This window comes from Paramormyrops kingsleyae, chromosome 14 (assembly GCF_048594095.1).
Source record: "Paramormyrops kingsleyae isolate MSU_618 chromosome 14, PKINGS_0.4, whole genome shotgun sequence".
In the NCBI taxonomy this organism is placed as follows: domain Eukaryota; kingdom Metazoa; phylum Chordata; class Actinopteri; order Osteoglossiformes; family Mormyridae; genus Paramormyrops; species Paramormyrops kingsleyae.
In genome coordinates, this window is record NC_132810.1 from 29,683,779 (window position 1) to 29,696,811 (window position 13,033).

The window sequence follows — 13,033 nt, forward strand, 5'->3', positions numbered from 1 at the left end:
TCTATTTGCCCCAATACCTGTTCCCTGCTATATGATTTTTATGTTATGTGCTATATGAGATTTTTTTTTTATATTCTGTCCCATGGCTGTAACATAGTTTTCTATCTCAATATACTGCTGTAATAATTTTACCATTGTAACTATATTAATAAACCTTTATGCAGCTAGACTTTACAATGAAACAGGTAAGATTCTGTTTTTTAATCTTTGTGTATTTACGATTGATACCTTAGGATTTTGAACACTTCTTTTGTTTTGCATCTTGTACAACCAAGCAGTCAATGAACCTGAAGCCTAGAGGGCACACACAATACAAGCAATTTAGAGAGAGCAATCTTCTCAAACCATATGTTTCTAGACTGAGGGAAGGTAAAAGGCAAACACTCAGAGACAGAGTGGAAATCAAACTTATGACCTGAGAAGAATGAGGCCACGGTGCTAAGTACATAACATTTGGAATGTTCTGAATGCTGCTTATCGAGGGGATAGAAATCCAAAAGAGAAATTACTGATGGTGTTAGTCTCAATGTTTGTCCAAAATTGACTTTTAAAAAGAATTGCAATTTCCTTACTTGAAAAATTTTCAGTGCCCTGATATCAGTATCACTTCCCATCAAATCTACATGCAGAATATGACCAGGACATCGATGAATGCTGTAATTTCAGGAAAATGTAGTTTGATCTTAGACACTAAAGATTTATTTGTTTTTTATTCAAAATATTGTTTTCATGACATGCAAAATAAAGTACATTAGTTGTGATTAATGACAAGTATATTTGCATATCCTATAGAAAAAAATAAAAGATCACTAAATTCTGTTTTAGACATTTAAACATCTTTTTTTTGTTCATGTTTACATCTTATGAAGGTCAGACATTCTCAAGCACTTTCCATTTAGTGTATTTGGTTGATACTTTAAACTGTAATATGCAATAAAATAAATAATAATAATAATAATCACTCTTTCATTATATATATAAACAATTGTCTGGTTGGATTCAATGTGTCCAGTATTATTATAAATAAATGAATAAATAGATACATTTAATATAAATTAAAATGTATTAATTTAAACATAAAGGCAACTCCCTTTCAAGTTATAATTGTAATTTATGATTGTTTGGCTACCACAACCTTATTTACTTTTGACTAAAAATCTCTTTAGTTTGCATCTGTTTTGGACCATAGCCATGTCACCAAGACCTTAAGTTTCAAAATTATGAGATGTAGCAGATAAAACTGGACTCCATGTAATTTAATGCAAGATCAGCCTTGTCACAGTCACAAGTGCAAGGCATGGACTGAGAGGTGCAATAATCCCAGTGACAGCTCTGGCCCCCAAGCAACTCTCCAACTCTAGCTAGAAAAAATTGATGTTGTTGTGAAACTGTTATCTGCCTCACAAGTATTTAAAGTCATTATCACACACTATTTACAAAACATTCATAAAGAAGAGCTTGACATTTGACCAGCTATTTTGCTGATTGTGTTCAATGGAGATGTCACTATTTTAAAAGGCGCTTCGGAATGTGTGCAAACTTTGCCAAGGTTTCAGTTATCATGTAGCACTTACCAAAGTGTGAGTAGCACAAGGAATAAAGGGAGATGAGTCACTTTCAAATCCTTACTTGCTGTCATTGTGTGAAAAGGGCACATTTCTATTAAGTTTTAGCTTTTAGAAATTAAAAATGTTATATACCTATAATACTGCAAGAATTTGGGAAACACTCAGACTCTTTTTCCTTTTTGACCCTCATGATAAATAACTAAATCCTTACAGATATTGTTAGGGTTGCATTTGATATATAAATATCTCCCACAAAATTGCAGATCTGATTATCTTTCGGATAAGGAATTCATATTCAGTTGGTTCAAATTTGTTTCACTCTTCAGGGGAGCGTTTCTCGAACAACGACGGAAGTTAGCATTAACGATGCATCGTACTATGGTAGTTCAAACTAACCAACATCCGACCAACGACTGTTTCTCGAAACCGTCGTACCACAGTTGTTCGAACCACGTTAGTTAGTTAGGACTTATGTAGTTGGAACTACAGTGGTTCCAGCGCTGATTGGTCAGACTCACGGCAAGTCATGCGCAACAAATAACAACGCACTTTCACAGCCGGTCGCGTACAAACACTCGCGAACTGTGTAAAATATATAATAATCACACACACACACACATATATATTTATTTGTGACATCAATTTCTGTCAGTCACACAACGGCAATAAAATCAAAATTAGCAATCGCGGAAAAATAATGCGACGCTCCTTGGAGTGATAAACAGAATAACTTTTATTCCGACGTTGTCGCTTACAGAATATTGTTATACTGGCTGACTGGAATACACAGGTGTGTGTAATAAAAGCTGTGTGCCTGTAATCACAAGGTCGCCGGTTCAAGCCCAGCCTCAGCACGTCTGCGGGTCCTTGAGCAAGACCCTCAACCCCCAGCTCCCTGGGCACCGCTACAGGTGGCTGCCCTTCGCGGACAACTTGCTCTACAAAAAGAGCAAGTTGAGGGAGGCGTAAAAACAATTTCCCCAAGGGGATCAATAAAGTATCAATTATTATTATAACCAAACATTACAGACGACATTTCCCGAGTACAAAGGCATGGATTCGTATCTGACCACTGTAGTGTCATTCTACTGTTCCATTATGGAAAGGGCCGGTGTGTTGGCATGTTTTTTTTGGGATAACCATTGGATCAGTTGCTCAAACCCAGTTGTGCGACCTCTTCAGTCGATCGGTCCTCTACGTTTTGCTCTAAGCATGGAGTTGCAGTGAAAAGCTGCATGCTCTTTCTGGATAAAATTAGCCACCCCTGTGCTAATGAATACTTTGCAGTCTGAGATTTGTCCCTATCGGTCTTTGACAGTTGACGTCACACTCGCTATAGTCGCAGTGTATTGTGGGTCGAATCGTCATTTTGGAGGTATATAACTCAAGAGCAAGCGTTTGCGTCCGCCTTTATCCTTCGAAAGATGGGATACTCGTGCTGTGTGAAAGGCTGTCATACTAAATCACATTTTGAATACCTTCAAAATGGTGAATGGAGGCGTGTCAGACAGTGCAGACACGTGACTGACAAAGACCGATTGCTCACTACAGACAGTTACCGTACTTATGACCAGAGACCCACACAACAATTACGTTTCAAACTACATTTTCAGACACCTTCACATTATATGTGATCGTAGAGCTAAATTATTTCTTATTAGGTATTAAAGATTATTAAATTTCTTACTTACACGGTGACTATACCCTTATTAAACTGCATTTTCCACCATCGCTGATGAATTTACATATAACTACGCTTCTAACTACAGCTCGCGAGCTGTAGTTCGAGCTACACAACTTAACGACAGTGTTTGCGAACGTTCGTTCGAACTATGGTTTCGAGAAACACCTGCGTCGTTTAACGATGCATCGTACCACGTAAGTCCGCAGTATCGTTACCTATGTAGTTTGAACTATGGTTTCGAGAAACACCTGCGTCGTACTTACATAGTTTGAACCACGCAAGTTGCTAACGTAGGTAGCAACGATGGTTTTGAGAAACGCACCACAGAATAGTCAATAAAATAATTTAGAGCTAGAGGAATATATGCATATTCATGTTACTGCCAATTTGTGCACCTGAAAAGAAAACACATCATGCCTGGACAACCCGATCTCACGAATTTTCGTGCAGCCATCACGACTTAAAATCTATTTAAACGTGCTGTGATCACGTTTTCGGCTTTTTTTACGTGCTGGGGTAACGTTTCCTCTCCCTATGTGTTTTAATGGGCAGTGCCTAACACCGCCACTATGAGCGCTAACTGGTGAAGTTAAGGTAAGTAAAATCCAAGCGCTGTTTTGCAAGGTCGCGTCACACGTTATGGAAAGCGTTATCATATCACAAAAAACACAATATGATTCTGGGCATGCATGACTTTCCCGTCACTTAGTCACCAGTTAGCGCTCATAGTGGCGGTGTTAGGCACTGCCCATTAAAACACATAGGGAGAGGAAACGTTACCCCAGCACGTAAAAAAAGCCGAAAACGTGATCACAGCACGTTTAAATAGATTTTAAGTCGTGATGGCTGCACGAAAATTCGTGAGATCGGGTTGGCCTGGAATAAGGGATAAGCAATGGGCATCCTTAATATTTAACAAAGCATACAGCATGAACTCAAAATTTAGTACAGAACCAGGTTAGGATGATGCCTCTCAACACTGTTACTGAGTGCCTGAGGCATGGAAGCAGAGCTAACCTGCATGCTGATCTATTTTAGTCAGTGCTGCATTCTTTGGCATTAGGTAGTGCAAAGGGTGACAGGTAGGGAGAAGAAATATTTGGGTTAACTTTGGTCTCAACTAACAGCAAGCTCTCATACTTTTTAACTGTCAGGAACTGTATTATGGCATTTCCAATATCATTCTAACATCATTAAGCACATCTGGGAAGGGCTGTTGCCAATTCTTCTGCTTAGGGCTGTTATTCCAGGTCTGTTGGAGAGACCTGGAGTAGGATATTCTTTCATTGTTAATAGGTCCAGGCAAGGAAATATGGGGACAGAGAGGGCAGCAATTCTGCCTACTGCTTGGGGTATGTAGCTAACATTGCAGATGGAGATGTAATGTGGGCCCTCATGTGGATGGACAACCTAAGAATGTCTAATCTGAGGATTGTGAAAGGGACAGAAAAAATGATTCATCTGTAATCCCACCCGATTCCCTGTACATTTGCCCTGCCAGAGACACTTGAGTCCTGTGTTTGTCTGTTCAATTTTGGAATCATATGATGTTGTAAAAGAGCTTAGTATAAGGTCAGTTTAATGTTGGTCCAGTAGACAATAAGGCAGAGGTTAATGACTGTTCAACAGTAGAGGTTGTGACCTTGGTGGAGCTGTTTGTGTAGACAGAGGAAGATCACTTCCAGTACCAAAACATTATAGACTACTGTGCCCTAGCCTGCATGGAAGGTGATATCTGAGAAAAAAGTCTACAGGCTGCCCTAATAAAGAAGCAGACTCCTGGAGATGTTGTGTTAATAAGTGAAGCTTAATGTGGCTAATCAAAGACTACTTTAGAAGGCCTAGGATTAAGACCTCATTGAAAGGTTTATAAAGGGCAGACTCATCATTGATCATGGGCTTAGACAATGCTAGTCTGCTGACTATTGAATGTGAAACAATGTATTGTAGCTGGGACTATAATCCCCCCACACCTCAGTATCATGTACAACCATGCCCAAGAGAGAGGGTTAATTTAATTTAAATTAAAATTTTATTTATTCTCTAGAAGAACCGGGACATCACTTATCAAAGTTACACAAAAAATGATGCTTGAAATGTGCTCATGCAACTTTTTATGCAAAATCCTAGATTTAGCATACAAAACTTAAGGGGAAAAACTCAGGAGCAGGTGTACGCAACATTTTGGGGAAAAGGCGACACCCCTTGGAAAGCAGGGAACTGCAAGTAAACCATCTAATTCAGGGTAGACACCTGCACTCCAGCGGGACAAGATTTGATGGGTGAATGCGGGTGCGGGCGATAAGGTCCTCATGTATGTGCGGGTTGCGGGAGAATAGAATTAATCGCGGGACTCTCGCAAAATGTAATTATCTTAAAATTAATTTATTAAAAACAAATTCTCATTTATCTACTGCACAAAAGCAACAAGAACGACTAAATTAAAATAATAACAATTTACAGGCTAATTGTCTACAGAAACTACAATTGCCGCGCTCTGAGTGCCGGGGGATGTAACCAGACACCCCAAGAAGGAATCAGCCTGGTGCTTGGACGGGATGGCATGTTCTGAAAAGCTCCTCGTTCGTGTCCATGTTCATCATTCCATTTAATTAAACTAAAATAAAACGAAACATATTTGTTTATTTTCCGTTTCTTTTTTATATATACTGAAAAGGGAAGCAAGTGAAACAAATAACAGAGTAGCGGGAAGAAGCGGTAAAAATAAAACTACTTATATGTTTACCTGCGGGATTTTGTGGGCGGGAGCGGGACAAAACTTGAATACTGCGGGCGGGAGCGGGAAAAAATAATATATATTTTTTGCGGGAGTGGGCGGTAGCGGGACAGAATCTTGCGGGAGTGGGCAGGAGCGGGACTGAAAAATCCGTCCCGCGCAGGTTTAATTCAGGGGTCCCCTACCACCGGGCCGTAGAGCATTTTGTGCTGGGCCAAAGGTGAATGGATAACAAAGGCTGTTTTATTTTGGAAAACACTTCCATCTGTGGCTCATAGGGTGGTGATAAGGCAACGCACTTAGTGATTACAGTGAAATCCTGTTATAGTGGACTCCGCTTATAACGGAATATCATCTATAACGGACGAGGTCCACTGCAGATAAATCATCGGATATAGTGGACTCGCATATAACGGAATGTCACTTGTAACGGACAAACAATTAATTTGGTTCCCAGGGCTGCTTTTAGCTGTAGTTTTGTTCAGCTATAACGGACATGCAGGCTCCGCCTACAAGGCACGTGGCGTGCAGGTGATATCCAGCGCAGATACGTAGTCGGGATTACTAATAGTCACGCATCTGGTCAGGTAAAGTTGGATTGCTACATGTACAATTTAATAATCTATACCACAAGTGTGTCTGCTGGGGTGTGGCATGAGTAAATGGTGTCCTGCAGTTGTGTTCTGGGTTGATGTGAATCTAAAATCTAAAAATGTTAAGTGGGATTCAATATTTTTCCATTTATTTGTGTAAACCAAAGACTACCTATTAGCCATGGAGAATTAAATTTGCTATTTCAAATACTACACCCTGTCACGTCTTCCCATGAATTGAAAATATATGTAATTGTCATTAGTTGCACTAGTGTGAATTAGGTATCAACCATTCACATGCATAGATTCACATTTATACATAGCCAACAGTCATGAAATGCAATATGGCATAAAGGTGTTTCTGGTAGCAACTATCTAAACTGAAGGATTAGAAGGGAACGAGTTTTCATGGACCACCAAGATCATTTTTAATTATTTATTTACTCTTTACACTATGTGTAATGTCTTTGCACTTTGTTTTGCATGAAATGTATTGCTCTACATATTCTGCTGCTCTATGCACAATAATTTCCCCTGGGAACAGTAAAGTTTATCTTATTTTGTTAAAGATGATGACTGGCTTGTGTGCATATTAGATTTTCAATATTTTACGTTTATGTACTGACATGGCTGGACTGGCCATCAAGAGTACTGGGAGATTTCCTAGTGGCCTGGCCTGCCAATCAAAGTAGACCTTTAAATAATCAGATAGTGAATCACATGTAGCGGGATCACATGTAACTTATTTTGAAATTTACCCAAAAACAAGAAAAAGTAAAACAAAATTGGATTGGCTGGTAGGTAGATAATATTAACTCTGTATAACTCAGGACAGCTATGAACTCAGCAGAAAACTCTGGTGCGTATGCTTGTGCCTCATCCATGAATTCTCTATAACGGGAACCTTGGTGGGTGTTATCCCTTACTTCTCAGCATGAGAAATGCAAGGTGTGGCGTGTGAGCATGTGAACTGGTTGAAATGCGTGAAAGCCCTGAAAGCCCGGAACTAGATGTTTTAGTGCAAAATGCACAGACATGGTCCTGCTCTGTGCCTCTCAGTTCATGGTATAATCTGCCTTTCATGATCCCATAGCACTATGCCACCTACGTATTGATATTGCATCGCAGCATGTATTGATAAATAACATACCAGGTATAGTTCAGCTAAATAGCTAATTTGCACAAATGAAAGGCATGTAGAGGAAGCTCCTATGGCAAGTCGTTTTAGCATTTAATCGCTAGACTGGATATGTATTGCAGATATCCGTAATTCAATTCTTCCTAGTCAAAAAGAGCATTTCAGATATCCCATCCACAATTGTCATTTCAGATATCCACATCATTATTCTTCCTAGGAGAAATTACGTCACTTTTGCCATTCATGTCTATTGGGCTTAGAATTTCAGATATCCACAATAACATTTCAGATATCTTGAATTAACATTCTGGATATCCGAAATTGAATCCTTACTAGGAAAAACTCCTATTTCAGATATATACAATGCAATTGTTACTAGTCATAATATTAATTATGAAGAGGCTTTGGAAGAGGCACCCTAGAACATCTCCTCAGCAGCTGCCCAAAGGCCCTGGCCGATGGTCGGTATCGCTGGCGTCATGACCAGGTGCTTAGAGTAGTTGCCGAAAGGATTGCCTCAGCAATCAGCTCCAGCAATCACCATCACGCTCGGAAGAAAGTAATCTCTTTTATTAAGGCTGGAGAGAAACTCCAGGTGCGGCCACAGTTAACAACTGGCCTCCTCAACACAGCCTCCGATTGGCAGCTACAGGCTGACCTGGGTAAACAACTGAAGTTCCCCCAGCACATTGCAAAAACATCCCTCCAGCCAGACATGATCATCACATCTGAGGCTTCAAAACATCTGATCGTGCTGGAACTCACAGTGCCCTGGGAAGAGCGGATTGAGGAGGCCAATGAGAGGAAACGCGCTAAGTACCAGGAACTAGAGCAGGAGTGCAGGGGAAGGGGCTGGAGGACATTCTTTGAGCCCATAGAAGTGGGATGCAGGGGCTTTGCAGGTCGTTCATTCTGCAAAGTCCTCGGCCGGCTGGGGGGTGACTGGGGCAGCCAAGAAGAGGGCTATCCAGGCTGTGAGCGAAGCTGCAGAGAAAGCCACAAGGTGGCTGTGGCTCAAGAGGGCTGATCTGTGGGTAGCTACTGGTACACAAGTCGGGGCCTGATCACCCCAGGCTGGGTCGCCTGGGCGAGGGTGTCTGATGTTGCGAGACCCGAAACACCTGTTGACCCCAGGATACATCACTGATGATGCGTATCAGGGCATCCAGGAGATGTTTCTTGCATAGTTGTACCCTGGCTGAGCCAGTGACTCCTAGGAAGAGACTAGATGACAACCAAGAACAGGTTGGTGACTACTGGAGAGACAGTTGACGGCTCGGAAAGACGGCTCCCGGGGCAGGGTGGGTTAGCACCCCAGCCTGCAGCTTTCGTGAGAAAGCACCCTAACAAGCTACGGAAAACCCTAAAGAGAGATACCCCCAGGAGATCCCAAAAGGGGGGGAGGATGAGATCTCCAATCGGACGGACCCTACGTTATCGATCAACGCAACGGAAAGGACTATGAGTAAGACATGCATCTGCGGCAAGCTGTGCAAGAACCAGCGTGGCCTAAAGATCCATCAGGTCAAAATGAAATGTTTGGAACAGGAGAGTGAGGTGCAACGCACAGGTCTTGAACCTGGTGAGACGCAGGAGGAGCCCGGCCAGGAGGCACCCCACAGAGCCCAGTCCCTCCACGCACCGGAGTCTACCAATCCAAACAGAGTAGCTACACAGCAGCCGATTAAGTGGCCCCCAGCCAGCAGACGGAGTGAGTGGCAGAAGTTCGATGAGGATGTGGCTAACATACAAGCCGGTAGCCAAAAGAGATGCTGACAGCAGGCTCCAAGCAATGACCACCATCATTGTCAGATATGCCTCAGAAAGGTTTGGCCTGACCAAGAAGGGTAACAGCAAGACCCCCTCCTACACTAGGAACCGCAGGGCTATGAAGATTCATCAACTGCATCAGGAGCTTCGAAGCCTCAAGAGGAATTTCAAGAGGGCTGATGTGGAGGAGAAGCAAGCTTTAAAGGAACTGCACGACATCTTGTGGAAGAAGCTGATGACCCTCCGCAGAGCAGAGTGGCACAGGAGACGGGGAAGAGAGAGAGCCAGGAAATGTGCAGCTTTTATCACTAATCCCTTTCGCTTTTCCAAACAACTGCTCGGGGACAAGCGCAGTGGCCGGCTGGAGTGCTCAGTAGAGGAGGTGAATCACTTCCTTCAGGTCAACATGAGTGACCCACTGAGGGAACAAGACTTGGGACTTAATGAAGCTCTCATCTACCCTGCCCCACCGTCAGCAGAGTTTAAGTTAACAGAGCCGAGCTTGAAGGAGGTGAGTGAGGTCATCAAGGCAGCCTCTCCAGGCCCCAGTGGCGTACCATACCTTGTTTACAAGTGCTGCCCAGAGCTACTTCGTCACCTGTGGAAGATCTTAAAGGTGATATGGCGAAGAGGGAGAGTTGCTGACCAATGGAGGTGCGCAGAGGGAGTCTGGATTCCAAAAGAGGAGGACTCGAGAAACATCGACCAGTTTCGGAGCATCTCGCTATTGAGCGTGGAGGGGAAGGTGTTTTTCAGCATCATTTCCCGGAGACTGACTGAGTTTCTCCTCAGAAACAACTACATCGATCCATCAGTTCAGAAGGGGGGGATCCCAGGAATTCCTGGCTGCCTAGAGCACACTGGCATAGTCACACTGCTCATCAGAGAAGCCCATGAAAACAGAGGTGACCTATCTGTAGTGTGGTTAGACCTAACCAATGCCTACGGGGCTATCCCACACAAACTGGTTGAGTTTGCCCTACACTACCACCGTGTCCTCAGTAAGATCAAGGACCTGATCCTGGATTATTATAGCAAGTTCAGGCTCAGGGTAACTTCCGGGTCAGTTACTTCAGACTGGCATCGCCTTGAGAAAGGAATAATAACAGGCTGTACCATCTCAGTTACGCTCTTCGCGCTCGCGATGAACATGGTGGTTAAGGCCGCTGAGGTGGAGTGTAGAGGGCCACTAACTAGGTCAGGTATTCGACTGCCCCCGACAAGAGCTTATATGGATGATCTTACCATCACGACAACATCAGTCCCAGGGTGCAGGTGGATCTTATGAGGACTTGAGAGGCTCATCTTATGGGCAAGGATGAGTTTCAAACCTTCCAAGTCAAGGTCCATGGTGCTGAAGAAGGGGAAGGTGACGGACAAGTTCCGGTTTTCAATCTCAGGAACCACAATTCCATCCATAACGGAACAACCAGTTAAGAGCTTGGGGAAGCTCTTTGACTCCAGTCTAAAAGACTCTGGTGCCATCCAGAAGGCAAATGAGGAGCTGGGAGCTTGGCTCACCAAGGTGGATAAGTCCGGCCTGCCTGGCAGGTTTAAAGCCTGGATCTATCAGCATTCCATCCTGCCACGAATCTTGTGGCCCCTGCTTGTCTACACAGTCCCAATAACAACTGTGGAATCCCTCGAAAGGAAGATCAGTGGCTTTCTTCGTAAGTGGCTGGGTCTTCCCCGCAGCCTTATCAGCGCTGCCTTGTATGGGACAAGCAACACCTTGCAGCTACCCTTCAGTGGTTTCACAGAAGAGTTCAAGGTGGCGCATGCAAGAGAAGCCCTACAGTACAGGGATTCCAAGGACTGTAAGGTGGCATTAGCAGGCATCGAGGTAAGGACGGGAAGGAAATGGAAGGCTGAGAAGGCAGTGGAGGTGGCAGAGTCACGCCTAAGGCAGAAGTCACTGGTGGGGGTCTTGGCAACAGGGAGAGCAGGCTTGGGGTATTTCCCAAAAGCCAAGGTCAGCAGGGCACAGGGAAAGGAGAGACACAAGCTACTCCAGGAAGAGGTCCGTGCAGGTGAGGAGGAGGAGCGAGTAAGTAGGGCCGTAGGGCTCAGGCAGCAGGGAGATCCCAACAAGGACAAGGTGGGAGAGTACCTTGCAGCACAAGGTCACCTGGGCAAACATCATGCAGGCAGACTTCCACCGCGTCCGATTCCTTGTGCAGGCAGTATACCACACCTTGCCAAGTCCAGCAAACCTCCACGTGTGGGGGAAGAGTGAGACACCTTCCTGTCCTCTGTGCTTTGGAAGAGGCACCCTAGAACATCTCCTCAGCAGCTGCCCAAAGGCCCTGGCCTGGGGGAAGGGGCTGGAGGACATTCTTTGAGCCCATAGAAGTGGGATGCAGGGGCTTTGCAGGTCGTTCATTCTGCAAAGTCCTCGGCCGGCTGGGGGTGACTGGGGCAGCCAAGAAGAGGGGTATCCAGGCTGTGAGCGAAGCTGCAGAGAAAGCCACAAGGTGGCTGTGGCTCAAGAGGGCTGATCCGTGGGTAGCTACTGGTACGCAAGTCGGGGCCTGATCACCCCCGGCTGGGTCGCCTGGGCGAGGGTGTTTGATGTTGCGAGACCCGAAACACCTGTTGACCCCAGGATACATCACTGATGATGCGTACCAGGGCATCCAGGAGATGTTTCTTGCATAGTCAGATATCCGAAAGGATACCACCATTTTAGATATTCATAATGTCATTTCGAATATCCGAAATACATTGTGACTAGCAAAAATGTCTTTACGGATATCCACAATTCATATTATGACTAGTAAAAATGCAATTTCAGATATCTACAATTAGAATTATGACTAGGAACAATGCAATTGCAGATATCTACAATTGTATTGTGGTTATCTGTTGAAGAGTAGATAAGACGCCGTTTTAACATAAAAACGATCCATTTACTATGTACAATTACATTTTAGATATACAGAATATCATTTCTCCTAGTCAAAATTATATTCTTACTAGGCAGAATGGCAATTGCAGATATCCACAATGACATTCTCCCTATCCACAATTGCCATTTCAGATATCCACAATGTCATTCTTCCTAGGAGAAATTACATCACTTTTGCCATTCATGTTTATTGGGCTTTCAATTTCAGATATCCACAATTACATTTCAGATATCCAGAATTAACATTCTGGATATCCGAAATTGAATTCTTGATAGGAAAAATGACGCGTCTTCCGCCAGTATGTTTCCCTGTCGTCATTTCAGATATCTAGAATAGCGGTGCGACGTACATCCGGTAAAAATATATAAAAATATAAGCCAGCTAAATTATTGATGCCATCCATACTGTTGCTATGACAGTTCTCTATAAATTCCTTATTACAAATAAATTAATAACTTAATAGAAAGCTAATAACTTGCACGGTAAAATATAAAACGTTCTTTGTTTCGTCTGCCTCACGTTGCTGAATATACAGTTTTTGCTGTTAATGCTGCAGAACAGAACATGATACGTTTAGCTCATCTGCACTGTTCAGCACAAATACAGACTCCAGTGCAATTAAATCAGTATTAGC

General features: G+C 43.3%; 1 protein-coding gene across 2 annotated transcripts in view; it reads right to left on the reverse strand.

The window, feature by feature from the left end:
• Nucleotides 1-13,033, reverse strand: part of foxg1a (forkhead box G1a) — a 74,183-nt gene that overhangs the window by 1,970 nt on the left and 59,180 nt on the right. The window contains exon 4 of one of the 2 annotated variants that reach the window (XM_072698945.1): nucleotides 229-294. The exons of the other annotated variant lie outside the window; for it this stretch is intronic. The gene's annotated coding sequence lies outside the window, so the exon portion shown is untranslated. The remainder of the gene's footprint in view (nucleotides 1-228; nucleotides 295-13,033) is intronic. 2 annotated transcript variants of the gene reach the window in all.